This window comes from Carettochelys insculpta, chromosome 1 (assembly GCF_033958435.1).
Source record: "Carettochelys insculpta isolate YL-2023 chromosome 1, ASM3395843v1, whole genome shotgun sequence".
Classification (NCBI taxonomy): Eukaryota; Metazoa; Chordata; order Testudines; family Carettochelyidae; genus Carettochelys; species Carettochelys insculpta.
In genome coordinates, this window is record NC_134137.1 from 57884702 (window position 1) to 57911002 (window position 26301).

At 44.3% G+C, this 26301-nt stretch overlaps 1 protein-coding gene across 1 annotated transcript in view; it reads right to left on the reverse strand.

Annotated features, from left to right (window-relative positions):
- The window catches only part of TRPC4 (transient receptor potential cation channel subfamily C member 4), a 252005-nt gene extending 247177 nt beyond the window's left edge, over positions 1 to 4828 (reverse strand). Inside the window, exon 1 of the mRNA XM_074982502.1 lies at positions 4626 to 4828. The gene's annotated coding sequence lies outside the window, so the exon portion shown is untranslated. The remainder of the gene's footprint in view (positions 1 to 4625) is intronic.
- Positions 4829 to 26301: the final 21473 nt, after the last annotated feature.

The following is a 26301-nucleotide window of genomic DNA, read 5'->3' on the forward strand; positions in this document are numbered from 1 at the left end:
GACCTGGCTCTACGCCCCCAGAAGGGGTGGGGCTTAGGGCAGTCAGCTTTTCATGCCACTCAGACCATGGTGCTGCCCCTCTTCCGCCTCAGATCCATATAGAATAATGGCACTTCACAAGGACCAGGAGCTCTGGGTCAACTGCCTTCTTAGACCCCCCTGTCAGCAGGCCTACCACCACTAGACACTAAAACAGATAGATCATTAGCAGCTGAACCATAATGGGAAGATCAACATAAGGGTCAGACCAGCCCAAGAAAATGGAGTTGTGAGGCCTCAGACTCTATCCCCTAATTAAAACACCTATAAGTTTCCCATTCATTACCATAGTGTTTGAGCCCATAATCCTGCATATACATCAAACACAAGGAGATATTTTCAAATAAGTGTAGCCTGGCTCGCTCTATGAATTATTTTGGGGAAGTTCTCGGGTCTGTGTTATACAGAAGGTCATACAGACTAGATGATCACAATGGTCCCTTCTGGCCTTGGACTGTACCAATCCAAAGCTTGTGGGTCCGATGCACGTAGAGGTGAACTTTGGATGATTCAGGCTCTCAAACATTTGGTGATTTGATCTAAGAAAAATTAAACCCAGTAAATCTCAAGGAGCTCTTTTTCTAAAGTCCATATTCAAAATAATTTGGAAAGAGACAAATTCAATTTTATACACACTTATTCTCTGATTTCTGGCAAGTTTCTTGCACTGTTAAAAACAGAAGCAGCAGTATGGGAATTTTAAGCTGTAAAATGGCCCAGATGTGCAAGGATGAAAGTGAGCTATACACTAGTTACTAGTTACTAGTTTTCTATGCAACATACTGTCAATCTTTCATTACCTTGTAAACCTGCCTGTGCAGAGCACTTAATTGCTATTTTCATGCATTCTTACCTTGCCATTTTCAAACAGCATTAGTTAAACCTCTAAGGTACCTAGAAGATTTCTGCCTTGCTCTCCATTTCTTTGGTATGAAAAACTAGCTCTACTTTATTAGCCCTTTGTGTGTGGTCACTTTTTTAGAGTTCTGTTGTGTACAATATGTTAAAACACAAACAGTTGTTTACCAATATCATATCTCAATAAGCAGTTGGATCCATGCATATAGATTTTTATGTTTTTAAAAATCTATTTTAAATCACTTACATCTTTGCTAAGCAGAGAATTATGTCTTCCTTCAGCCTTTACAAGCCTAGAGTTTTTTAAAACAACAGGTACATTTTAATACCACAGGCTGATGCAAAATGTGGCTACAAGAATTAAAAGCACATTTTCATCTGACCTCTAAATTGCCAGGCTTTTATTAATTTCAAAACTTCTAGCTATTTCACAAGCCATACGCTAAGCCAGCATTGCTTGGTATTAAAGTCTTACAGAAGGCAGAAATGATAGCATGTGTGACAATAAATAATGCCATTGTGTGCTCTAGTATGAGTAGAAGAACTGCTGTGAATGCCTCCCCCCCTTCTTGTTTACTGTGTCTCAAAATATGCTATAATTAAGCTTTTTCTAGCTGCTTCCATGTTGTCTTTTCAGATTGAGTGTAAATCAGTTTTTTTTTAATTAACATTTGAAGGGAGAAGTGGGGAGATAATAACACAGCCTATCTTGTCAGGCATGGCAGCAGCTGATGTTGTGTAAGACTTTCCCTGCTGTTTTGTCAGTACACTCTAATCCTGGCCTGCAGCACTTCAGCTCCATCAGTCCTCTGCATCTCCTGAAGAGGCTGCCAAAACATATAGTGTTTTAGGGGGAGAGACAGAACTCCCCAGACGTCACACAAGACAAACTCACTTTTTAATTTAATCCTAATTTAGGTGACAAGTAAACAAATCTCTGGAATAGAGAAGCTAGGACTTTAGTTTTGTGTGCCACATAGCTTCTTCTACAAGTTACCTTAAAGAAGAACTTGATGGTTTGGCCTTGGTGGCCTATCACAAATTCACTCTTCTGGTTACTCATTTATCATGTGTGTTAACAGACAACAATTATACTCTGGGCTTGACATACTGAACTTGATGGTCACAGTCCAGCCTGGTGAGACGTGGCCCTGTCAGTGTTGAACCCTAAGTAGGAAAAGGTACTGAGGAATCCATGATTTCTTCATGAACTGTCTTCTTAAAGACAAAACAAAACTACTAAAACTAAACAAAGCTACTACAACAAAACAAAACAAAAATGTCTTCATCAACAAAAGGAGAGAGTAGGGCTGAACTGAAGAGACATCCATCTGTGTGTTTTGATTGTCTTTGACAATCTCTGTGCTTGGCAGCCTGAGCAGAAGGGAAAGATAAGGGGAAAGAACAATGATTCTGTCTTTGGGCCCCACCCTACAACCATAAGACATTTTCCCAGTATCTTCCATGATGAATGGGGAAGAGTGCCCATTACATTATTCTGGTCATGAAACACTAGGATCTAATCCTTCCTTTTGCCTCAGTGAGTTCTACAGTATCTGATCTAAAGAGTTATCCATCTTTCTTGAGTATTTTCATCTGGTAGAGAAGCTGATTTAAATGATAGGTTACATACCACAGTTCTACAATTACACAACTGAGTTTCTTCAGAACTGGTGGGTGAATACCATCTAGTCCTAGACATTTATTACTATTTAATTGTGTGCATGCTATATTATATAGAGTTTCAGTGGATGCATTTATCATAGTGCAACCAGATGTTACTTTCATTCTTCTCTGATAATATTGTCTGATCTCTGTTTTATGGTCTTTTTTCTTGGAGTAATGTTTCTATTTACTTCTAGCTACAAGATATTTTAGTTCAGGGAGAACTGGTACTACTTTAATGAGGCACCTCTGGATACATGTAAAATTTCTGTTACGACACTAACAAGGACTCACTCAACTGATTCCAGTAAACCAAAGAATTTTAGAGATGCTGCCTTGTAAGATATATTCATAAAACAACAAAGCTGCAGGTCTTGCCAACTGCAGTGGATTTTACAATTCAACCCCTACTTCGTATATATTTTCTGTCAGTATTTGTTTAAGGTTCCAGAATGTCAACTGCTTCTTTTCAACAGGACTATGACTACTGTAAAATAGCCAAAATATTCATGAACTTGTTTACCATGTAAGTCGTTCTCAGGCTCATTTTTATCATGTTCATTTGCCATCAACCTCAGAATCCCTTACCCCAGGGGTTCTCCTTATGTTTTGCAGGATTTTGTTATAGTAATGGTTAGTAGGAAGAATTTCAACTAAGAGCCTCACATATTTTAGGGCTGAAAAAGTATAAGATGTACCTGAATTTGCTTTACTGGGTGTATAGCATTATTATTACCTGTTCCCCATCAACTATGATTTTCAGAACTGAAACACCATTTAATTTCTTAGCGACAGCCCACAAAAGATAACTGGTGTGGGAAAACTTCAAAAAGAAATTGGGGAAAGACCTACTGATTTAAATAAGACACTCTTACTGATAAGTTGAAAGCAGGATAAAGAAACAGCCTGAAGAGTTGCAACTGTGGGGGAAATTATGTTACAAAAAACATTGTTATACCCCCATTCTCTTAGCTGATAAATTATTATTAACACACTAATCACACCTCCTTTACTCCATGAGAATGTCCTGTTACTCAAGTGCAGTACTTTTATTACTTAGTAGCTTCAGAAAGCTCAGCATTCCTTTAAAAGAAAAAAAAATGTCCTATCAATGGTTATACAGCTGCCTTCAAAGAGCTTTATTGTTATCATTTACAAAGTATAATGGTAATCTATAAAAATATTTTGCTAGAGCAGAACAGTTGTCAGAATCAAACACTGTGGGTGGGGGTGGGGTATCTTTTTTCTGGAAGTGGAGTTTTATGGACTCCTGAAGGCAAATTATAATATAGGTGTGCAAGGTTCAAAATCTAAAATGAGAAAAAAGGTGTTTCCTGATACAGACAAGCCCTCGCCTGAATAACTGACAGACACTGTCACTTAGCTGCTCTCCGCGGTATATTAATGACATGCATCCTAACCCTTAGGAGTGTTCTGCCCAGTTAAACAGCTTCACTGCCCTTCATGAAAGCTCTGTCTCAAAGAATTAGCCTTCAGCACAGTCCATTCGGTAGGAATATCGCATCTACTAGCCTCTATTGTCCACTCCTGAGCCACCTAGTCGTCCTTACAAAACTATTTCCCGTCAAAACAAAGCAGCAGAAATGTAGCACTCTAAAGACTAACACGATGATTTATTCGGTGATTATTCAGATCTCAAGAAGCGGGTCTGTCCCACGAAAGCTCATCACCGAATAAATCATCGTGTTTGTCTTTAAAGTGCTACATTTCTGCCGCTTTGTTCTGCTGGAGCACAGACTAACCCGGCTACCTCTCTGTTACTATTTCCCGTCAGCTCCAGTTCATGCGCTCCGTTGTCCTGCAGGTGTCAGACTTCACCTGCGGGAACACAAAGGATGACACTTCCTTTAATGCCCACACTTAAACTACCATAAAAATCCACGCTTATGCTGGGGGGTCGGGGGGGAGGGGACGGGACTAAAACGCTCTGCTTTTCTTTGGGCAAAAGTTAGCTCATTCCAGCAACTGGCGGCGGCTCTGAAGGCGCAGCCATGAAAGCGCAGGTTGCAGACGACAGCCCAGCCGGAGGGGTGAGAACTTACTTGGTTTAGATGCACGCGTTGCCCGCCAGCGGTTTGACTTCAGCGGCTGCCAGGACACCTGTCAGTCCCACGGAGAAGTTAAATCCATTGCGGGTTGCGGGCTGCTTTGCGATCGCCCAGCTCACGCCCTTTCCCCCATTTCTATTTTAGTCTTTTCATCCTTCGGCCGCTCTCCCGCAGTTCAGGGGCTCTTCAGGACTCCCACCCAAGGAGGCAGCGCCTGCAGCCTCGCCGGAGCGCAACAGCTGAGTGGCAACTCCCGCCTCCCCGCGGACTGGGGCGTCTCCTTACTCGTGCTGGGAAGCCCATGCCGGCTGCCCCAAGCCACAGTCCCTTCCCAGGAAGGGAGAGACGCGGCGAGACATGAACGCCGGAGGGACCGAGCCCCAAGCAGCCTCGCGGGGTGCAGTCCTGCCCACGGGATCCGCGCCCGGGTCCTGGCCGCCTCTGCCAGGGGAGCCGCCTGGGATTCCCGCGCGCGCTGGGCTCGCTCCGCTTCTCCGCGCGCTGCTTCCTTTCTGCGCGCCCGGGCGGCTTCTCCCAGGGACTTTGGGGTTGGCTGGTGCGTGGCGAGGGCGCCCGGTAAATACCCAAAGGCGCCGCCTGCAGGTTAGTGCGGAGAAACACCGCCCCCTCCAGCCGGAGGGAAGCCCAGCTCTGGGCAGGCTGCTCTCCAGCGCGGCGCGCGGAGCCCGGCTGCTTGTGGCCTGAGCCAGCCTCCCACTAGGGAGCGTCAGGTGGGCCTGCCCCTCTCCTTTGGCAAGGCTTGCGCCTGCCTCACGTGTCTCCCTCCACACGCCCCCCGGCAGGGGAGCCCCGCGGGGGAGGCAGGCGCGCGCCGCCCGCGAGCAGCGGACCCCCAGCTCTCACCGGGCGCCAGCGAGAGCCCGCTTAAAAACCCGAAGGGCAGAGCTGTGAGCGACCCCCGGGGGGCCCCTATGTCACGGCCCGAGACGCGCAGCAAATAATCGAGTGATTCTCTCCCCCGGGAAACAGCCGGGGGGGCAGCGGGTTCACACCCTCCAAGAGCCCTCCGGGGTCATTGCATGGGCTCCTTCTCGCTGAGCAGCCTGGAGGGGAGCTAACCGCCGCCCCCGCAGCGCTCCCGCCTCTTCTGAGGAGCGAGGGACCCCTGCAGTTCCCTCTCAGGGGCTGGCAACTAACTAGCTGCCCGCCTGCTGCGGACCTCCTTGACCCGTGACTGTTACAATGGAAGGATGTGTGAGAAACCTCAGCTCAGAATATCAACAGGCCAGGGGAGAGGGGGTGAGTCACCACTTCCCTGCCTGTGGCCAGAGGGTGTTGGGAGGACCAGGACTTTAGCAGGGATTTAGAAAGACTTGATGAGTTCGTGGAGGCTAGGTCCATCAATGGCTATCAGCCAGGATGGGTAGGGATGCTGTCCCTAGCCTCTGTCAGAGGCTGGAAACAGACGGCAGGAGAGGGATCGCTTGATGGTCACCTCTCCGGGGCATCTGCTGTTGGCCACTGTCAGAAAACAGGATGCTGGGCTCGGTGGACCTTTGGTCTGACCCAGTGTGGCCATTCTTGTATTCTTATGCTCTTATTTAATAAAAATGAGGCCAGTACCCATTACCTTAAAATAATCCCCTTAGAAAGGAGCTGACGTGCTCGCTACATAGCTGGTGGGCTCAGATTCAGCCCTCTTTTCCTAGTTTTCCTGCTTAAAATCAGATGACAGCTGATGCTGACCTCCTGCTCAGTGGAGACAGAATTACTGTAGTGCCAACACACAGTTGAGGAAGGTTAGGAAATAGCCAGACTTGCACCGAAAACAAACACAGGCCTGCCTTCACACGAAAGACATACCATATTTCCTTTCCATTTTTGAAGCAGACCTAGAATTAGCACCATGAACACCTCATGAAATCTGGGGTTTCATTCTGCCTTAGCTCTTAACATTTAGAAACACAGGGTTTGGGGCCTGCCCCCCTCCCCTCAAAGCTCACAACCATGTGTGTGCTATATCACTGATGTCTTAAGGGAAAGGCCAACTAGCTAGCCAGCCAACATATCTGAGAAGTATTCAGTGTAGTGACATAAAGCAGTGCCTGGGCACAGCTGGGCTGGAGGAGCAATTCGTCAGGAACATTATGCCAAAGACTGGAGTTCACTTGTATTTATACAGAAATCAGTTTTGTTTAGCTTCCCCAATAGCTGTCTGAAAACACTTAAACTCACTTTGCCCCATGCTCCTTGCAGGTTGCAGCTTGGTGGAGATGTAGGTTTCTGCAAGTCCCTGCTGTTGCAGATGGGTACTTTACAGATGGTGCAATGCACTAGCTGTAATGACCAAAAACCTAGGGTCATGGCAATAGAGCATAAGGCTGAGATGGGATCATCCCCACCCTTTTTGGATGCACCAGGTACTTAGTCTTCAGTAACTGGACATAGTCACACTTGTAAATATAAGTGAAGCCATTTGCCACCCTCCCTTTCCATCTTTCCCTCTGCCCTCGCGTATCCAGAAAGCTCTCTGGACTGACCAAGCAAAGGGAGGGGCAGATGTGAGTGGAGTTAGGCCATGGTTCTGAATGGGGAACGAGAGGAAATGTCCTAAGACCTGATTTGGTCATGACTGCAGCCTCAGGACTTCCCTTCCTCCAGTGACTTCCTGCCCAGGGTTCAGTATGCTGCTGGTGGGGGTGGTGCTCTGATGGCCTGTCAGCCTGCTTGCATCTCAGGGCTCTCTCCAATCCTCCGGGGACTCTGAGTGTGGGAGGCCTCTGGCAATGAATCATAGGGCTAGCAGGGACCTCAAGAGGTCATTGTGTCCAGCCCCTGCCCCAAGCAAGATCAACCCCAACCAAGTCATCCCAGCCATGACTATGTCAAGCCGGGATTTAAAAACCTCCAGGGATGGAGATTCCACTACCTCCCTAGGCAAAACATTCCAGGGCTTCATCACCCTCCTGGTGATATAGTTTCTTCCTCATATCCAACCTACTCCTCCCCTTCTGTAACTTCAGATCACTGCTCCTTGTTCTGCTGTCTGTCACAACTAAGAACAGTTTTTCTCCATCCTTTTTAGAGCACCTCTTCAGGAAGCTGAAGGATGGTATTAAATCACCCCTCAGTCTTCTCTTTTGCAAACTGAATAAGTCCACTACCTAAGCCTCTCCTCACAGATCATGTGTTCCAGCCCCTTAGTCATTTTCATTGCCCTCTGCTGAACCTGCATTCACGTCCTTTCTATATTGGGGGGCCCAAAACTGGACACAATACTCCAGATGTGGCCTCACCAGTGCCAAATAGAAGGGAACAACAACCTCTCTAGATCTGCTCAACATGCTCCTCCGAATGCACCCCAATATGCCATTGGCCTTCTTGGCTACAATGGCACACTGTTAACAAATATCCAGCCTTTCATCCACTATAATTCCTAGGTCTCTTTCCACTGTACTGCTGCTTAGCCAGTCGGTCCCCAGCCTATAACAATGCTTGGGGTTCTTCCATCCCAGGTGCAAGACTCTACACTTCTCCTTGTTGAACTATATCAGATTTCTTTTGGCCCAATCCTCTAATTTATCCAGGTCACTCTGGATCCTATTTCTACCCTCCAACATATCTACCTCTCCCCCTAGCTGGGTGTCATCCACAAACTTGCTGAGGATGCAATCCAGTCCCTCATCCAAGTTATTAATGAAGAGGTTGAACTACAGCAGCCCCAAAACCGAGCCTTGCGGCACTCCACTTGAAACCGACCTCCATCCAGATCTTGCACCATTGACCACTACCCATTGGGCCCAACCGTCAAGCCAGCTTTCTATCCATCTTATAGTCCATGTATCCAATCCTTATGGGCAAGAAAGAACTACACAATGACATTTTGTCACATTGAAAATAGAGAGTAGTGGAGGTGCAACAAATATAAGGGGATTAAATGATGATGATGGTTTTGTGCTGCATCACAAGTTGATCAAGCCTGGATCTAGACTCTTTCTCCAGGACTTGTACCGAGTATTGGTGTTAGACCACTGGTGAGAAAATTACTAAAATTCTCATTGGAGAGGCAGTCATTGGTGGGGTCTTATTGCACAAAGAATCAGGCCCCTGGGAACTTCTATAATGTAGCAGGCAGTGCAGAAACACTGCAGTGGACCTTTGCCACATCCTTCCTGGAATATGTTAGTTGGACTGATGAAGTCAAGGTATATTGGTTCAAATTCAGCCAAGCCATAAGCCAGTCTTATTCCCCTGAGGCCAATGACATGACACCTGCTTACCTCTAGGGTTAATTCAATACATTACCTTCTAACGATATACATTATATTTGGTAGAGGTATCCCCAGGGCAAAGACCATCTGGGATGAAGCATGGAGGTAAAATCACATCACTAGACTGGAGTAGGAGTGCCAGCATAAAATGGTCGTCAGGGCATCACCATGACAGAGCAGGTCCAGATGATAAAGTAAAAATACCTGCACACAGTGTACATTTTTGCTTCAGCCTTTCCTAGTACTAGGGGTGTTGCAGTGGTACTAGAGCAAAGTGCAGATATTGCTTCATATTCTCAGTGTTGTGAAGGCCACCACTTTCAAAAATAGTTACTCTATACTTGCAGGAAGGGAACAGAACCTTTTTACATGTGTTCCCAGTTTTATCTTGAAAGACAGCTAATTCTATCTTCCACATAGGAAAGGTTTTCATCGCTTTCAAAGAGATATCAGTATTGCTTTGTCTTTCCATGTGCATCAAAGTGAAATTTCCCATTTTCAGGGATGAACTGATCTGTGTGGGAGTTTTTTAAGCCAGTAGTGAAGTGCTTTAACACTTTTTGGCATTTTCCATATCATAACCTATTAGCAACCCCAGTGCATCTTACCATGATTGCCATTTGCAATAGTTAGCTTTCAAGATAAAATCCTGATGATCTCATCCCTCTGGGAATTTCCACTGAAGTTCTTTAGAACTGCTCTTGTCTTAAGATCAGCTGGGTTTGATGATTTTTGTCTTTACGCATCTAAATGAAACTGTGATTTCAAGCATACATCTAGGTGCCAACTTTATCACTAGCAGCAATCAATGTAGCACGCACAAGCAGAGTTACAGGGAAGAAATTGAGAGATTAGTGTTTTATACTGAGGCAATACTGTTTGGCTACAGTTACACTGACCGGAAATGCTGGCATCAATATGCAAATAGAGGGTCTCAAAAATGCAAATAGATGCTTATTTGCATATTCACTAGCCAGCAGAGGCTGCTGCCAGCGGAAAAAAAGTAGTGTAAATGTGGCTTTGCTAGCAAAACCCCTACTTTGTCAGCAGCCTTTTATGCCTGATTTTTCCAGGCGTAAGAGACTGCCAAGTAAGGGCGGGACGGGGCTTGCCAACAGAACCACGTTTACACTGCTGTGCTTCTGCCATCAGCAGCTTCTGCCGGCAAACAAATATGCAAATGAGCATCCATTTGGATTTTCGAGACCGTCCATTTGCATACTTATGCCAGCAGTTACGGTCAGTGTAACTGTAGCCTTTCTGAAGTAACAGCCTGCCTGGAACTACATTCCTAAGCCTACCATGTTACAAGGAATCCGGTTCCCCTTGAAACCTGGTCTTCCTTCTCAAGTTCTTCTCCTCATATTAAGATCTCCTCAAAACACATTAATATATTAGCTGCTGCTCACTTCTAACCCTCCTGGTTTAAATGGACTTTGTGTATTTGAAATGCCATCCAGTTTTTACCTTCGTGGGTTTTTTTGTGCCTGACATATGTATAACCAACACAGGATGTATCACTGGTTTTATTTCCTGTACACATAAACAGAAAGAAAACAGAGTTTAAAGGAAGTCTGCATTTGTGTAGAATCTGAGAATACATGAGCCCTTAATATTAATTAATTTAGCCTCCCAACAGCACTGGAAGGCAGGTAAGAATTAATGGAGCATATCTTCAGCAGATGTAAAGCACCAGAGCTCTACCAAGGGGATCAAGGCAGGTGCATCAGTTCACAATTCACTGAGGAGATGGTCTAGTATCTTTTTATATGACAGATAAGGGACAGTGAGGGATAGTAGGGTTCACTCACAACTTGCTTAATTTCGGGTGGGAAATCCATTACAGAGTCAAGAATAGAATGCAGGTCCAAATTCCCATCCCTGTGCCTTAATGTCAACATCATCTGTATTCTTTGTATTAATAAAGACGTTTCTTATAGAAGGAATGGTGTTTGAAAGGGATATAATGTGCAATTCTCCCTAAGATGGAGATTTACTATATAATAAAACACATTAAAAAGGAATTTGCAACACTTATGTAAAATAATTTTTTAACTAATTCAGTATAAATGTATTTTACCTTGTCATTGGTAAGGCATAGGGAAGGAAGGCTTCTTCAGGTATTTGCTGTTTCCATATGATTTAAAATATACAGATAGAGCTGTTATTATTATGCACCATAATACAAAATGCAAAATACTATGAAATATAATATTTATCTCTAATTGCAGTGCAGAGTTTTTCTACGTTTATTTAGGAGGCTAAATTATTGCACTAAATAGAGATTAGCATTTCTGCTCTTTATTAGCCTAATTTCTGAAATTCATAACAGGTTAATTCCATTAGCTGTGTTGTTACCTGCCAGGCATTTCCACCATCCACAGCCTTTTTGGTTGGAGTAAATTGCTCCAGCCAACCCACATCACTCATTCCATGTTATTAATGCTCTCTCCTCCACTCAGGGTATTGTACTCCCATTTCTGTGCTTAAATGCAGACTGGGGCTCAAAACCAAAGCCTTTTAAAGTTGCATACCTGTGAAAAGGGCCTTTTTAGCAAATGAATAGAGTACGTGGAGCTGGATTTGTAGGTGTTAGGGGAATGTTTTTATTATACTTAGGGAAGGATTTTTCTACACAACATTATTTAAAGAGGTTTAGGAAACATTTTGCATCCTCTTCCAGGTCCTGGCACTCCCTGTGTGTTTGCTGCATGGCTCTCAGGATCTTTGAAGCAGAGTACTTTTGTGTGTTATGTTTTCAGGGAGATGAGCTCTGTGGGTTGAGCTTGGGGTTAAGCTGCTGTTTAGTTTTATTTTTTTAACTTGTCAGGGCACCACAGGCTCTGTATGGAAGTTCCCCTATAAGTGTAGGACCAAATAATAAGACTAATTCAGCAACTGATGAGAATCAAGACCCTTTTTTTTTTTTTTTTTTGGCTGAATCCAAATTTGGTCAACAGAATGAGCTTGGATAGAAGGCTTTGTCCATCAACATGGTTCTGAATAGTGGGATCCAGAAACTTAGCATCTAAACATACCTGTAGACATCAACTATTGAGCAACCATCCTCACTCCAGAACAAAACCCTGAGGGTTTGTCTACACTGCAATAAAATACCTGGGGCTGGCCCATGTTAACTGGCTTGAGCTCACAAAGCTTGGACTGCAGGGCTATAAAACTTCAGTATAGACTCCGGAAACCAGGCTTTGAGAGTTTCCTTGTTGCAGAGTCCCAGAATCCAGGCTCCAGCCCAAGCTTGAAACTGGATAGCTACATTGCAGTTTTATAGCCTCACAGCTTGAGACCAACAAGGCCAAGCCAGTTGCCTGGTTGTTTATTGCCATATAGACAGGACTTGGCTGCCTCTCTCCCTGTACTTTGCTGCTGTAGCTGACATCCAGGATGATTCGCCACCTAGAGGTCTCCTCAGCGCAAATTAAGAGGCACTATAAGTAGGGGTGAGGGATAGCTCAGTGGTTTGCACTTTGGCTTTGAGCCCAATCCTTGAGGGGGCTGTTTAGGGATCTGGGGCAAATATATTAAAAATAAAAAAAAGGCAGGGAGGGTGCTTGGTCCTGCCACGAAGGTCCGGGGCTGCAATGAATAACTTCCTGAGGTCCCTTCCAGTTCTATGACAAGTGTATCTCAGTTTATTATTAGGGTGTTCTGTGTAATGAATCATTGTCTTTAAAACTCACACCCCTTTTCTTCCTTCTTACCCTCAGTTCCCTGGCATCCAGATCTATTAAACTTCTGGGTGTGCAACAATTACTTCTATCCCTCCTCCCCTGGCTTTTGGAGGAACTGAGTTTGATTTTTCTCCGGTTAGTTGGTGGCTATGTGTGTGTTAAAATGCAATGATACTTACAGTAATTCAGTGCACCTGGTAGAATAACATGTTGTTAAAATCCATTATATAGTGAGTTTACAATGTTTGTTCCCAGTTTCCCAGTGGTCTCAACTTTTCTTTGAGCTCTGACTTTCTTTCAGAATAGCCCTATGTCTTTGCTCATGAAAGCTTATGCTCCAAAATATCTGATAGTCTATAAGGTGCCACAGGACTTCTTGTTGTTTTTGAAGATACAGACTAGCTTGGCTACCCCTCTGGTACATATTCAACTCTTATGCTCCAAAAGCAGGAAAACAGTTTGCCAGAAGAAGGATGGAATGTGACCCTAAGCAGCATTATCCTATTAGCCTTCTGACATGGAAGCCTCTCTGTACCACCTGAGTGCATTGGGGGCTCATGGTTTAATGTGTATGCATATGGGCAGCAACTAGTGTTAGCACATTTTTTCCTATTTTAATCTCAGTTATTTTTTAAGCTAAATTTTCAGATTGGCCTCAAGGAGCTTCTAAATGTATTCCCAAAATCATATGTCTGCCTTTTCGCATGTTTTTGTAGGGGTGGTTTTGAATAACCAAGTTTGTGTTCACAAAAGGTGGGATTTGTATGTGCAGCCATGATCTGTGAATGTTTAATTGACCAATGTGCATGAAGAGAGTTAAGATTTTCGATATATCCATCTCAAGAACACAACTGTAAACTCTGATTCTACCCACTGTGGTCCAATAGAGTGGAACATTACACTAGTGCCAGTCTGCAGCAGGTCACTGGGACCGAGGCCAGTCTACCTTGCAGTAAAAGACCAGCAGGACAGATGTGACTGACCTAGGAAGAAGTCATATGAGCAATTTCCTGGGACACTCCAGTTCTCCTGGGCCACAACCACTGAGAAGTTATGAAAATCAAATTCACCAAGTCGAAAAGATTCTTCTGATCCCAAAGGACTAGCCACATTCCCAGGTCAATTTATTACTCAGACCTTACTCAAAAAAGCACTCTGTTAGTCTATCCTTTAGAATGTAAAATTGAAAGAAAGAAAGAAAGAAAGAAAGAAAGAAAGAAAGAAAGAAGAAAAATTAAAACACCACAAACAAAGCAAACAGAGTTCATAAATAAAAGCCTGAGTAAAGTGTGACCCAAGTAGGTTGGCAGTGTCCTCTTCCTCTCAGGTTCTTGAGTCCGGCAACCCAAATGTCTCTTTCACATGCTCTTTCTCTGCACTCCACTTACAGTTGCTCCCCTTGGTCAGGGCAGACCAACAGTTCAGGTTCCCCTCCTGTCCTGAGTAGGGGAGAGAAAGAGCATTTTACTCACTCCACCAGTCACTCAACATCCACCTGCTCACTGCTGTCCACCCCCACCCGGCTGGCCAATCATTGCACCACTGCTGTAGTGCTGCTACTGGCGGCTGCTCTGCCAGCCATTGCTGCTCCTACTGCGCATCTCCGACTTCCACTAGCTTCTGGGGGATTTGGCTCCCAGCAAAGCTTCTGGGCCAAAGCACAGTCCACCCACCAGAAGCCTCCAGCTTCCACTGGAGTAAATTTAAAACAATAAAAGAGACTCCTCATGGAGCCTCTTTTAGCTGTGTCATTGAACAGTGGGGAGAAACAGGACACTCACACATACAGCTCACACCTGGCAGGCATGTAGCCAGCTGGTTCAGAGCCCTGCCCTCCTCCTCTAGTTTCATAGAATTCTAGCAAGGGTCCCTTGTCCCTCCAAGGTTGTTTAAATGGACAGTGCCTCTCTCCTTTGAGAAAAAAAAACAAGTTAAACACAGTGGCTGAGTCTACATGGAGGTGTCTGGCTGGCAGCTTCATGCTAATGAGTAATCTCACAATTGCAAATGGCTGCTCATTAGCATATTCCTGCAGCTCATTAGCATACCTGCTCAAGATCTCACTGCCAGCAGAGAGTGCTGCTGGCAGTCAACAGGCTGTGTAGATGTGCCTCTGCCGGCAAAACCCCCTTCTGTCACCAGCCCCTTATGCCTGAATTATTTCTTGCCGGCTGCAGAAAATAATCTACTCACATATGGGAATATATATTACAGATTTACAAATTTATTAGCCTGAATCACAGAACAAATCCCTATGTCATTTTTTCCCCTCCTTTGAACATTGCCTTTTACTTGCACTGCAGGTATGGCACATTTGTTTTTGCATTGCCTCAGACATGGGTATGAAGAAATGCGATACCATGATGTTCCATCTACTGTAATCACTTTGGTCACTGTGGGACCACAAACAGGAATTGTGAAATGTACTCGTCCATGCTTGCAATTATTGTGGGCACAGAGAAAACAGACTGGCTGGGTCTAAACAGAGAAGTCCTGCTGGCAGCTTCATGCTAATGAGCAATCTCACAATTGCAAATAGCTGCTCATTAGCATATTCCCATGGTTCATTAGCATAGACAAGCAAGGCTGTGCTGCTGGCAGTCAACAAGCCGTGTAGATGTGCCTCTGACGGCAAAAACCCTTTCTGTTGCCAGCCCCTTATGCCTGAAATAATTCATATCTGAGGAAATGCTAAAAACTATTTTGGCTTTGAAACTTGTCATACTTACAGTGCAAGTGAAAGGCAATTTTCAAAGGAGGGGGAAAATGACATAGAGATTTGTTCTGTGATTCAGGCTAATAAATTTGTAAAGGTGTAATATATTCCCATAGGTGAGTAGATTATTTTCTGCAGCCGGTAAGATAATATTTCACTCTTGACTAACTTTGAGCTATTTTGTAAAATGTTCTGCCCTTGCAGAGGAAGGATGATCATGTTGATGGGATACAAGACCGAAGGATTCTATTCCATGTTTCCTGTGTACATCTTCTGCGATTATAGAAAAGTTTCTCAACTGCTCTGTACTTTACTGGGAAAATGGAGATAATACTTCTCTGCCTCATAGGGATGCTGAGAGGCTACACTCATGCTGCTTTAGCCACTCTGATACCATAAGGACAAACACCATGAAAATGCCTTTTTTGTATCAGTTTTGTCATCTCTTTGATTTGGTGTGAATTGCCTGCAATTATGGACAGCTACCACAGTAATGACTGCATTTCAGAGGACAGAACTTAATCTCCATGGTATAGTTCTACATGTACATAAAGAGTTAACCATTTGTACAGTCCTATAAGGGATCCCTGATAGTCAATCCTGATAGTCACACAGAGATGCACATGGTGATACCCCAAAAGTCAAGTTAAATAGTTAGCTTTTTTAAAAGCAAGTCTTTTGTCAGCAATAGGAAATGAGGAGGCTGTGTGGAAGATATTAATAAAGATTTTAAAGACCATCACTGATTTCCATTAGCAACTATGGAATGAAAGCCTTTGCTTGTTCTTTTTTCATTTGTTTGTAGATGGATAGAAATGAACCAAACAGAACCCAGTCATTTTATTAATAATATTGATTACTTCAGGTCCAGTAGCTCTGTGAAATTTTCACAGTGTAACAGCAAATAATCTCCTTGATTTTAATATGTTGAATATATTATTTAAACATATTTTTGTATTTGTTCAAGAGATGCTGAGATCTGCTATGCTATGTGAGATCTTATGCACCAGGAAAATACAATAACATGCTCCCCAAATTTTCAGGCTAATGCATAACGAGTGGTTCTCACAGAGGTTATTTCCACTTATCTGAATAGAGAACACTAATATATCTTCTATGTAATATTAAAATATATTGCATATAGAGGAGGGGGAGAAAGGCCATGGAAAAGATGCTTTTATTCTATCCATTGTCAGACACATTGTTTGTTAAGTATCAGAGAGGTAGCTGTGTTAGTCTGTATCTGTGAGAACAACAAGAAGTCCTGTGGCACCTTATAGACTAACAGATATTTTGGAGCATAAGCTTTTGTGGACAAAGACCTGCTGCATCTGATGAAGCGGGTCTTTGCCCACGAAAGCTTATGCTCCAAAATAATGGTTTGTAAGTAGCACATTGTCCAGGGTACTATTCTCAGTGGAAGCCCAATAGATGGTGCTGTGGAGACAATTTGCAATCACTGTGCAGATGTCTAACAAACCACATCATTTTATTACTACGCATCTGAATGATGAAGGAAGTAGACTCATGAACAATTCAGTTTCCAATATCTCTCTCTCTCTTTCTCTCTCTCTCACTCACTCACACACACACACACACACACACTTATTAAAATGTGTCATGGAATTTTAGATGTATGACTCTCACACTTGATGCATTAATGTAACACAGGTTATATTTCTTTGCTGAAGTGAAGGGTGCCTTATAAACTTTTGTCATTATATAGCATCCTGTTTTCCATTATACTGACCATAACATTTATGTATAATTCATTCTTACTCTAATTCCATTAGTTTCTCTAATACCTGTCCAGGGGCTAAATTTGCTTCCTGTTTAAGTAATTGGTACTTCTCTAATAATTTCAGTGGAAACAGTATCAAGCACCAAAGTTTGTTCATTGCTACTATCTAAGCAATAATCCTAAATATCCTTTCAGAGTTTAGCAGACTTTTCTGATAAACAGCTCTTCTGTTTCTTAGGCCAGTTCTCTGTGGATCGGTCCCCACCAGATACTTACTTGTACAGAACCCTAGTGATATGAAGCATAAAGAGTCCAATTGCATGGTCCTCCTTGTGAAATCAGGGCTTATGCCTCACTGTCATTCGTCCATCCCTCACTTTCCCAGATGTGATTAATACGGTCCCCGCAGGCTGTAGTTTCACTGTTCCCTGAAATAAAGATAATGCTTGGTAAAGCTAGAAGTGAAAGTCATTGTCTCTCACAGCTCCTCCTGCCTTGTCATTACTGTCATAACTGCTGCTCTGCTTGTTTTTCCGGCTCTCAACCCCTTCTGGTGCTGCTGATAAACCTAAAGAAAGTACTGGCATGTGTTGAATAATAATTATTTTCTCCCACTGTGATTTTATTTCATGTTTTCTGTTTAATAATGTGTCAATACCAAGGGCCAGTTCTTATTTGTATGCAGGCTGTAGTGACTGGAAGCAGAGCAGGTCCAGTCAGGAGCCAGTCTTTGGGTAACATAAAGACCCAGCTGGCTTGTAGTAGACTGTTTGATTGGCTACATGGCTTGATTGGTTGGAAGAATCCACAGACCAGCTCTTAAGCCCAGGCACCAGTAGCATAGTGGCAGCTCCAAGGCTTTTTTGTGATGGAAATAGTCTGTGCCTTGTTGTGCTCCAGGTAACATAGCCCTGTCTGTTGGCACTGACATCTACCTGTAACTGTAAGCTACAGCTGCTCAGGCCCTGGTCACTGACAGATGGACCATATTGGAGATGCGCTGACTCCAGCAAAGCAAGAGGAGACACTGTGCCTGAGGAATACAAATAGCTCATAAGTTGGACTGAACAGGAGAGGAGAGATGTAATTTGTACAAACCCTGTATTGATTGCAGCTCAGATTGAATAGCCAGCCAGCTCTGCCTGTTCCCTGCCTCTCCCAGTGCCGTTATCCTGGTGTGTGTAGCCCTGGCCGTGGTGGAGCACTAAAGCAATGATGAGGCAATGTAAGGCATCTGTGTGTTTTGGGATGATGATGGGAGGAAATGCCTGCTCCATTCTGCTCCTTTGTGCCTGCAGCATGGCTAAGATAAATCCCACCCTGAATGATGACACCTCTGATGCTGTTTATCACCTCCCTGTTTCTTTAACATAGAGCCTACAGCTCGTGTTCCTTTTCTCCCTGTGACTAGCCATACCTCCCTGCAGAATGAACCCTCTGCTTGAGGATTTAGTAACATATTTTCCCCCAGAAGAATGCAGCTCCCATTCAGCTACTTAAACAAAAAGGCCGAATTTTCCAAAGTGCTCAGCGGGTGGGAGCTGCCACTGAGAGCTATCACAGTGGAGGGGTGCTGAGCACTTGGTAATATCTGGCCCATCTTTTATTTGTTCTTCAAATGGTGCTAAGATATAAGTGGTGTGGCAAGGAGCCCCCTTGTCCGGCTCAGGTCCCACGCCACTGCCCCTGACTGGAGGGCTTAGACTGCACCCACCTGTGCTGCTCTGATTGGTTGGTCAGTGTCTTTCCCTACCCTAGTCACAGCCAGGACTGTCAGCTTTGCTGCGGGAGGGGAACCCAGACATTCTTCCCTGCCCATCTGTCTTTAGCACCACTCCCTGGGCTTCTTATCTGTTTCTCCTTGTCAACTTCTCCCCCAAACTCCTCCACCTATTCCTGCTTGACTGGGCAGCTTTTAAACTTCCATCAGTCAGATCAGCTGCTTCTCAGCTGGCTTTGCTTAGGTGATTGCAGATTGCTCTCACCTGCATTGCTGCACTAGCTGTTTCCCTAGCACTGGCTGCCAGCCTGAGGTGCCTTTTCCCCCATCATAGCAGGATTTGTTGGCCTTTCTGTGACAGTGGGAAACCACAAAGATGACCTCAGCAACAAATACAGTGAATAAATATTTTCTTTGAGATTGACATCACATATATATTTCTGTAAATCTAAAATGACTTGATGACAAATACAAATATTTGAGAAGTAGAAAAGGGTTCTATACAGAGAAAATTAATCTAAAAAGAGAGAAATTGAAGTATGACTCAAGGGAGCTCAGCAATTAGACTAAGTGATTTTTCTATGTCTAAGGCAATTTCTAGGTTTTCGTAAACTACTCATCATTCTTAATGCCAATAATAAAACCTGAAATTCTTGAAAGTCACTGTAATTATAGGTTATTTGCACAAATTCAATATTTTTTTACCCACCCACTAAGCTACCTAAGTACAAAGAGGAAAACTTACAGTGAGTCATTAAGGGATCCATTTCTCCTCTAATGCACAGCCCAGTGTTAGGGTGGTGATAGGGAGATGAACTACCCCAAGGGAAATCCTGCAGGCATAATATCTGAGGCAGAGATGGTATCATCTGGAGCTCCAGTGAGGATTGATTGCTGTGTCTTTTGGGCATTCATGTTCTCAGCCAGTTCTGACCTCTGCTGTATTATCCCCTAGCCTCCGTGAGACTGGTCTCTGAGTTCACAGTAGAGGGAGTCTGCCTTAGCTCATCTGTCTGGCTCCTGGACTTCCCTTGCTGATCTGCAGTCTCCCTCTGAACACAGTTTTGATTCTGCCACTATCAGTCACATTAAAAATAAAATTGGAATAGATCTCCAGGGCTACGTCTACACGTGCACACTACATCGAAATAGTCTATTTTGATGAATAACACGTCCTCCAGGGCTGGCAACATTGACGTTCAACTTCGACGTTGGGCAGCACCACATCGAAATAGGTGCTGCGAGGGAACGTCTACACGCCAAAGTAGCACACATCGAAATAAGGGTGCCAGGAACAGCTGCAGACAGGGTCACAGGGCGGACTCAACAGCAAGCCGCTCCCTTAAAGGGCCCCTCCCAGACACAGTTGCACTAAACAACACAAGATCCACAGAGCCGACAACTGGTTGCAGACCCTGTGCATGCAGCATGGATCCTCAGCTGCAGCAGCAGCAGCCAGAAGCCCTGGGCTAAGGGCTGCTGCACACGGTGACCATAGAGCCCCGCAGGGGCTGGAGAGAGGGCGTCTCTCAACCCCTCAGCTGATGGCCGCCATGGCGGACCCCGCAATTTCGATGTTGCGGGACGCGGATCAGCTACACGTGCCCTACTTCGACGTTCAACTTCGAAGTAGGACACTGTTCCCATCCCCTCATGGGGTTAGCGACTTCGACGTCTCGCCGCCTAACGTCCAAGTTAACTTCGAAATAGCGCCCAACACGTGACGGGCGCTATTTCGAAGTTGGCGCCGCTACTTCGAAGTAGCGTGCACGTGTAGATGCGGCCCAGCTGTTGCAAATCCTTCATGGTGCTATGGTTTACACTGGTAAATATCTGAGGCCCAGTCACGCTAGACCGTAAAGTCAATCATAGATACACAATTCCAGCAATGGCAATTGCAAAGCTAGAATCAAGTTATCTACGATTGACTAGCTGGCCATCCTCATTGTGGGAGGTCGATGGGAGAGTTTCTTCCATCGCCCCCCTTGTGCTTTGTGAGACTGAGGAGATCTGTTTATCAGAGGCTGGAGAGGGATGGCAGGAGACAAATTGCTTGATCATCGCCTTCGGTCCACCTCTCTGTGGCACCTGGCACTGGCTATTGTTGACAGACAGGATGCTGGGGTAGATGGACCTTTGGTCTGACCCAGTAATGGCCACTCTTATGTTCTTATGAGTAGAGGATAGACAGTTGACCCTTGATAGTTCAATTTTGGATGTCCCAACTTGCCATATAAAACCAAACCCTGGAAGATTGATCTACCGGATAGTGTAAATGTATCCTAATTCACTGAGCAGCTCTTATTTTGAGAGGTCTTATAGACTCCAGTGGGGTTACTCATGGAATAAGATGCTAGTCAAGAGGCATAACATTTGAAAAAATTCACCTTAACATCTTCTTTAGTTTATCTGGTTAAAAAATATTTATTTACTTTGAGGGTTGTGGGGAGTGAAGCTGGAAAAATGCTTCGTATGTCTCACCATGGTTATATATTCTAATATTCAAGTGTGCATGCCTAAGTTCCTGGAATAGTCTGGCAAATGTATGGCTAGGCAGGATTTATCACATAAATGGGGGTTACAGAATATCTATGAATGGTCGAAACAAACTGCCCAGGCATGAGCTGCAATGGTTGGGGAGTGTGTATGTGTGGCTGGGCTCTTTCATTCCCTCAGTGTGTGCAAGTGTGGCTGGGCTCCCCACTTCCTTCAGGGGAAGCGTGAACACTTGCTTTGAAAATACCTCTGTTACTAACTAATGGGAGCTGTGCCATGGTGGCACACATGTCTGAACAAGCACATGTGATCTCAATATTGGTGCATGAGACAAAACTCACTCCACTCATGGATGAGAAATTTCATAGAGAACAGTGGTCTATATCCCAACCCCTTGTCTCCTGAACCGCCCCACCCCCACACCCCTTCCCTCTGCCCTGAACCCCCTGCACTCCACCCAATGTTTCTTAGAAGCACTGTTTAATCACAGCCACCCCCACACCCTGCAATGGAGGGGATAGGTTGTGATAGCACACTACCTGTAAGAAAATTGTTACTTTCACCTCTGGTTATGAATAAGTACAAAGAATGAAAGGAGGCTCCAATCGGGGCGTTTCTCTAAGGATTTGAGAGTCCCTGAAGTACTCAAGTTTGAAAGATTCTGCTACCCTCAGCAATATTAAAAAGTAAACAGGACCTAAGATAATTTGCCAGCTGGAAGAGAAGGAAAGTATAGGAGACATACAGCTATAAAACAACTTGACACTAAGGGAAAGGGTCTGTTGCTTCTGCACAGTAACCAGTAGCTAAGTTGTTTTGGGAAAAAAACATCCCTTGAATTCCCAATCACACTCACAGTCCTGATGAGGGACATTAGATCCACAGGTGCATAAATAAAGTGTCCTACGTTCCTCACACTCCGTGGTAGAGAAGAGGCAGGACCCAATGTCTTACAGTGGCAGGGTTTAGGGGGTCTGCTGCACCCCCAACCCTCCAAAAGTGATGCCCCATGTCCCATAACTTGACCTTTTCCCATCCACTCCTATTGGAGGGTGTGGGTTACCTCCAGCATCTGCCTCTGTCTGACCCTCAGCCTTGGCAGCTTAAACTGGGCAACAGCTGTCTGCCCTAAACCCCAAACTCCTCTGCTGTATTTCCCAGAGCTACTTTCTATCTTCCCTATGTGCCCCAGTCCCTTTTCAGCTGCACGCTTTGTCAGGTTCATTCTCAGCTCCCCATCCACAGGGAAACACAGTGGCCCAGAACTTGGCCCTTCCAGAGTTTCCAGACTTGGCTAATACTGTTCTCAGTCCTCCTTTACTTTTTTGCAGACGGGGAGCAGTTTATGTGCTGCTTTCTGGCAGGCATTACTCACTCTTCAACATATGTTCTTTAAATTACAAGTGTCATCCTCTAGAAAGACAATGGGACCAATGCTCCCTTGGGCATAAACTCCATTGCAAGTGCTATCGCATTCTGACATAGGCATCGAGGATGGGGAAAGCAGGGGAACTCACATAAGTGAAGAAGAATCTCTCCCAGCGAGACAACACTCCCTGCTTTCTAGATCACACCATAACTGTCCACTGTCCTGCATGCATAAGCACAGGGAATGATGCATGAAATGACACAAACATGTACTTGCATGTATTATGTTTTAACAGTCAGCAATTTGCTAAAAGGCAGTTTCTGACTCAGTCAATAAAGTTTAAAGGGGTTATTCAAATGCAACTTTGATGTCTTCTACTTTCACTCTCCAAGATCCTACTTAAATCTAAGTGAACCTCCTTCCATAACATCACACAGCTTGACTTGAGAGCTGTAGTTAACTATTTGCCACAGCTCTGAATTCTGCCAGCATGCACACATGCTTACCTGGATCTTGCTTCTATGCATTATTCACCACAGTTTGCACCAGCCACGTAGGCCTGGACTCATAAAGGTATTTAGGCAGCTAACTCCCATATTTTGGTGCTATCGTGGGCCACAAAATCCCTATCTGGGTTTGGCGTCTCCCTCACCCTGTGGGCTGCTACTCTCACTAGGCACCTAAATTTCTGCTGTAAAAATTCCCTCCATGCCATTGTTTCTGCTTCTGAACAGGCACATGGGTGCCTCTCTCTAGGCATCTAAACACCTATCTTTCATGTAAGTCCCACTGCATCCACCAGTGAGGGACGTAAGGTAGAGGAGTGTTTGTTTCACCCAGGTACCTGATCTGGTCAATGTGCTTGGAAGACACCTAACTCCACATAAATCATCTGGGAGATTTGGAGGGGAAGGAAGGAGGAACCCCCCAGGTTCCTTAGTTGGTTTTAGTTGGAGCCACCCCTACACCTGATCTTTGTCAATGTGGGCTAGAGCAATCTTCATTATATAGAGATTCCTCCAACCTTGTCCCATTCAATTTTTTCCTAACTCTGAAAGCAAGTGCTGTAAATAATACATACTCTGCTGTCACCGATTCTTTGTCACAAGAGAATGTTGTGGCAATTTAAAAAGCTAGAAAGGGCATTTATCACCGTGATATACAATATAAATCCTTCTTTGTTGGGCTGTGAACAGCAGCCTGGAATTTTCTTCCAGAGTGTGCATGTCCTTTGTACAAAATTTATTACCACAGGATGTAAGCACTTCACAGATATTAAGAAATTCATTCAGGATCACCCATGTGAGGATGGGCAGTGGCATTATACACTTGTACGGTGAGGAACAGAGATTAAATGACATGTCCAAGGTCACATGAGAAATCTGGGGTAGGAGAGGGAACCAAACCTCTCTCTCAAGTGCTAGAGGAATGTTCTACAAAAAAGGCTGCCTTCCTCTGTGCTGTGCACCTATTCTGGTACCTTGCTCCAATATGTGTCTTGGATGGTGGGAATAGCCTTGGCCTGTCCCTTAGAGTGAAATTTATCCCAGTTGCTAACATCTTAAACCAAGAAGAAGCTAACCAAATAGTTATTATTAGTGGTGACAGGATGCTATTTGCAACTTAAAGAGCTCAATGCCCGTTATTGCTGCTAATGTCAATACTGCCTGCAGAGAAGCTCTTCCTTTTTAAAGTGAGAGCTTGATATCTGTGGGTCAGATCTAAGAATTTTTTATAGTGCCAGGAATTATAATTCCTCCTACCTCTACCCTTTCCCTCAGGTTGAATCAATACATAGGTTAAAAACAGCAGCTAAAATAAAAGTATGGTATAGAGTCACGGATGACTTTTTTTAGTAAACATCTGGTTTCTTGAGGTCAGTGGGGCCAGAATTTCACTTCCTGATTAAAGAAAATGCCTGTAATTAGGAGTACATATGCTGGTATGCCATACACATTAGATCCATTGATAGATTTTTGTAATTACCATCTTTAAATACAGCAGAGGTTCAATGCTGAGTTGTCCTCAGACATTTACTTATTTGGAGGTAAGGGGAGCTTTTCCATTCCAAAGAAATTGAGACTAAAGGCCATAGTCTTAGTTATTTTTCTAGTCCAGCCACTCGCGTGTACAAACACTGTAACAAAAACCTTGATGGAATAGTGAGTAATCTTGGATATAGAAGATGTCTCAGGGCAGACCATCTTGGATGACACATAGGCAACCGGACGGGGAAAACTGATCCCTACAGCTATCCAAAGAAGTGATTCAAATGCTAGAAAATAGCAGATTTATGAGCAGAAAAGTTACTTCAGCACCAAGAGCTAAAGGTGAGAATATATAAAGCCTTAAAAGTCCTAGAGGTTGAACCTCTCTTGTCTGGAACCCTTAGGACCTGACCCATGCCAGATGAGAGAATTTTCTAGACCGGGGGAGGTCATACTGTCTAGCCGCATTACCAACACTTCCACTGCTTACTGAGCTCTTAGAAGGCAGTTGGAGGAAATTACAGCTATATAACAGCACAGAGCACTGAGATCCAGGACTGGTGGCTGGAAACAAACTTTGTGGGACCATAGGAAGTTTGGCCACACCCATGATACATGGTCATCTGCTAACTAAAATCATACTGAATTATGGAGCTTGCTGAACAAGAGATATTACAGAGTATCTGTCAAAAATTGTTAAACCTGTAGACTATTACCCCTTCCTCTTTATCCATGTAGGAACCAATGATACAGCTAAGAGCAATCTTGATGAGATCACGGTGGATTACATAATCTGAGGAAATAAAATCAAGGAATATGGAGCACAAGTGGTGTTCTCGTCTATACTCCCTGTGGAAGGAAGGGGTCCACATAGGGATCATCGAATCACAGAGGTAAATGCATGGTTGCGTAGGTGGTGTAGCAGGGCAGGATTCGTTTTCTTCAACCAGGGGATTCTCTTTCATGAACAGGAATTTCTGGGAAGAGGAAAGAGAGGAAACAGAATCTTTGCGAGCAGGCTTGCAAACCTAGTAAGCAGGGCTTTAAACTAGGTTCATCAGGGGAAGGTGACACAAGCCCTGAGGTAAGTGGAGAAGGAGGAGGGAACAACCAGGTAGGTTTCCTGGGTGAAGAGGAGAAAGTGGGCCAATCAGCCATTTCTCTAAGATGCTTGTACACAAATGGCAGAAGCCTAGGGAACAAACAGAAAGAATAGAGGCCGTGGCACAGTCAAAGAACCATGAGGTGGTTGGAACAATGGAGACTTGGTGGGACAATTCGCGTAACTGGAGCATGGTCATGGGAGGTTATAAACTGTTTAGGAAAGACAGAGAGGGGAGAAAAGGAGGAAGAGTTGAGCTCTGTGTCAGAGAGAATTAGGATTGCTGAGAGCTCCTGTACAAGGAAGGAGAAAATCCAGTTGAGTGTCTTGGGGTTAGGCTTAGAGGCAGAAGTAACAGAGGTGATGTTGTAGTTGGTGTCTGCTATAGACCGACAGATCAGGGAGAAGAGGTAGATGAGGATGTCTTCAGACAGCTAAATGAAGCTTCCAGATCACAGGACCTGGTTCTCATGGGAGACTTTAATCATCCGGATATTTGTTGTGAGCCCAATGCAGTAGCACACAGACAATCTCTGAGGTTTTTGGAGAATGTTGGGGGTAACTTCTTGGTACAAGTGCTGAAGGAATCAACCAGGGACTGTGCACAACTTGACCTA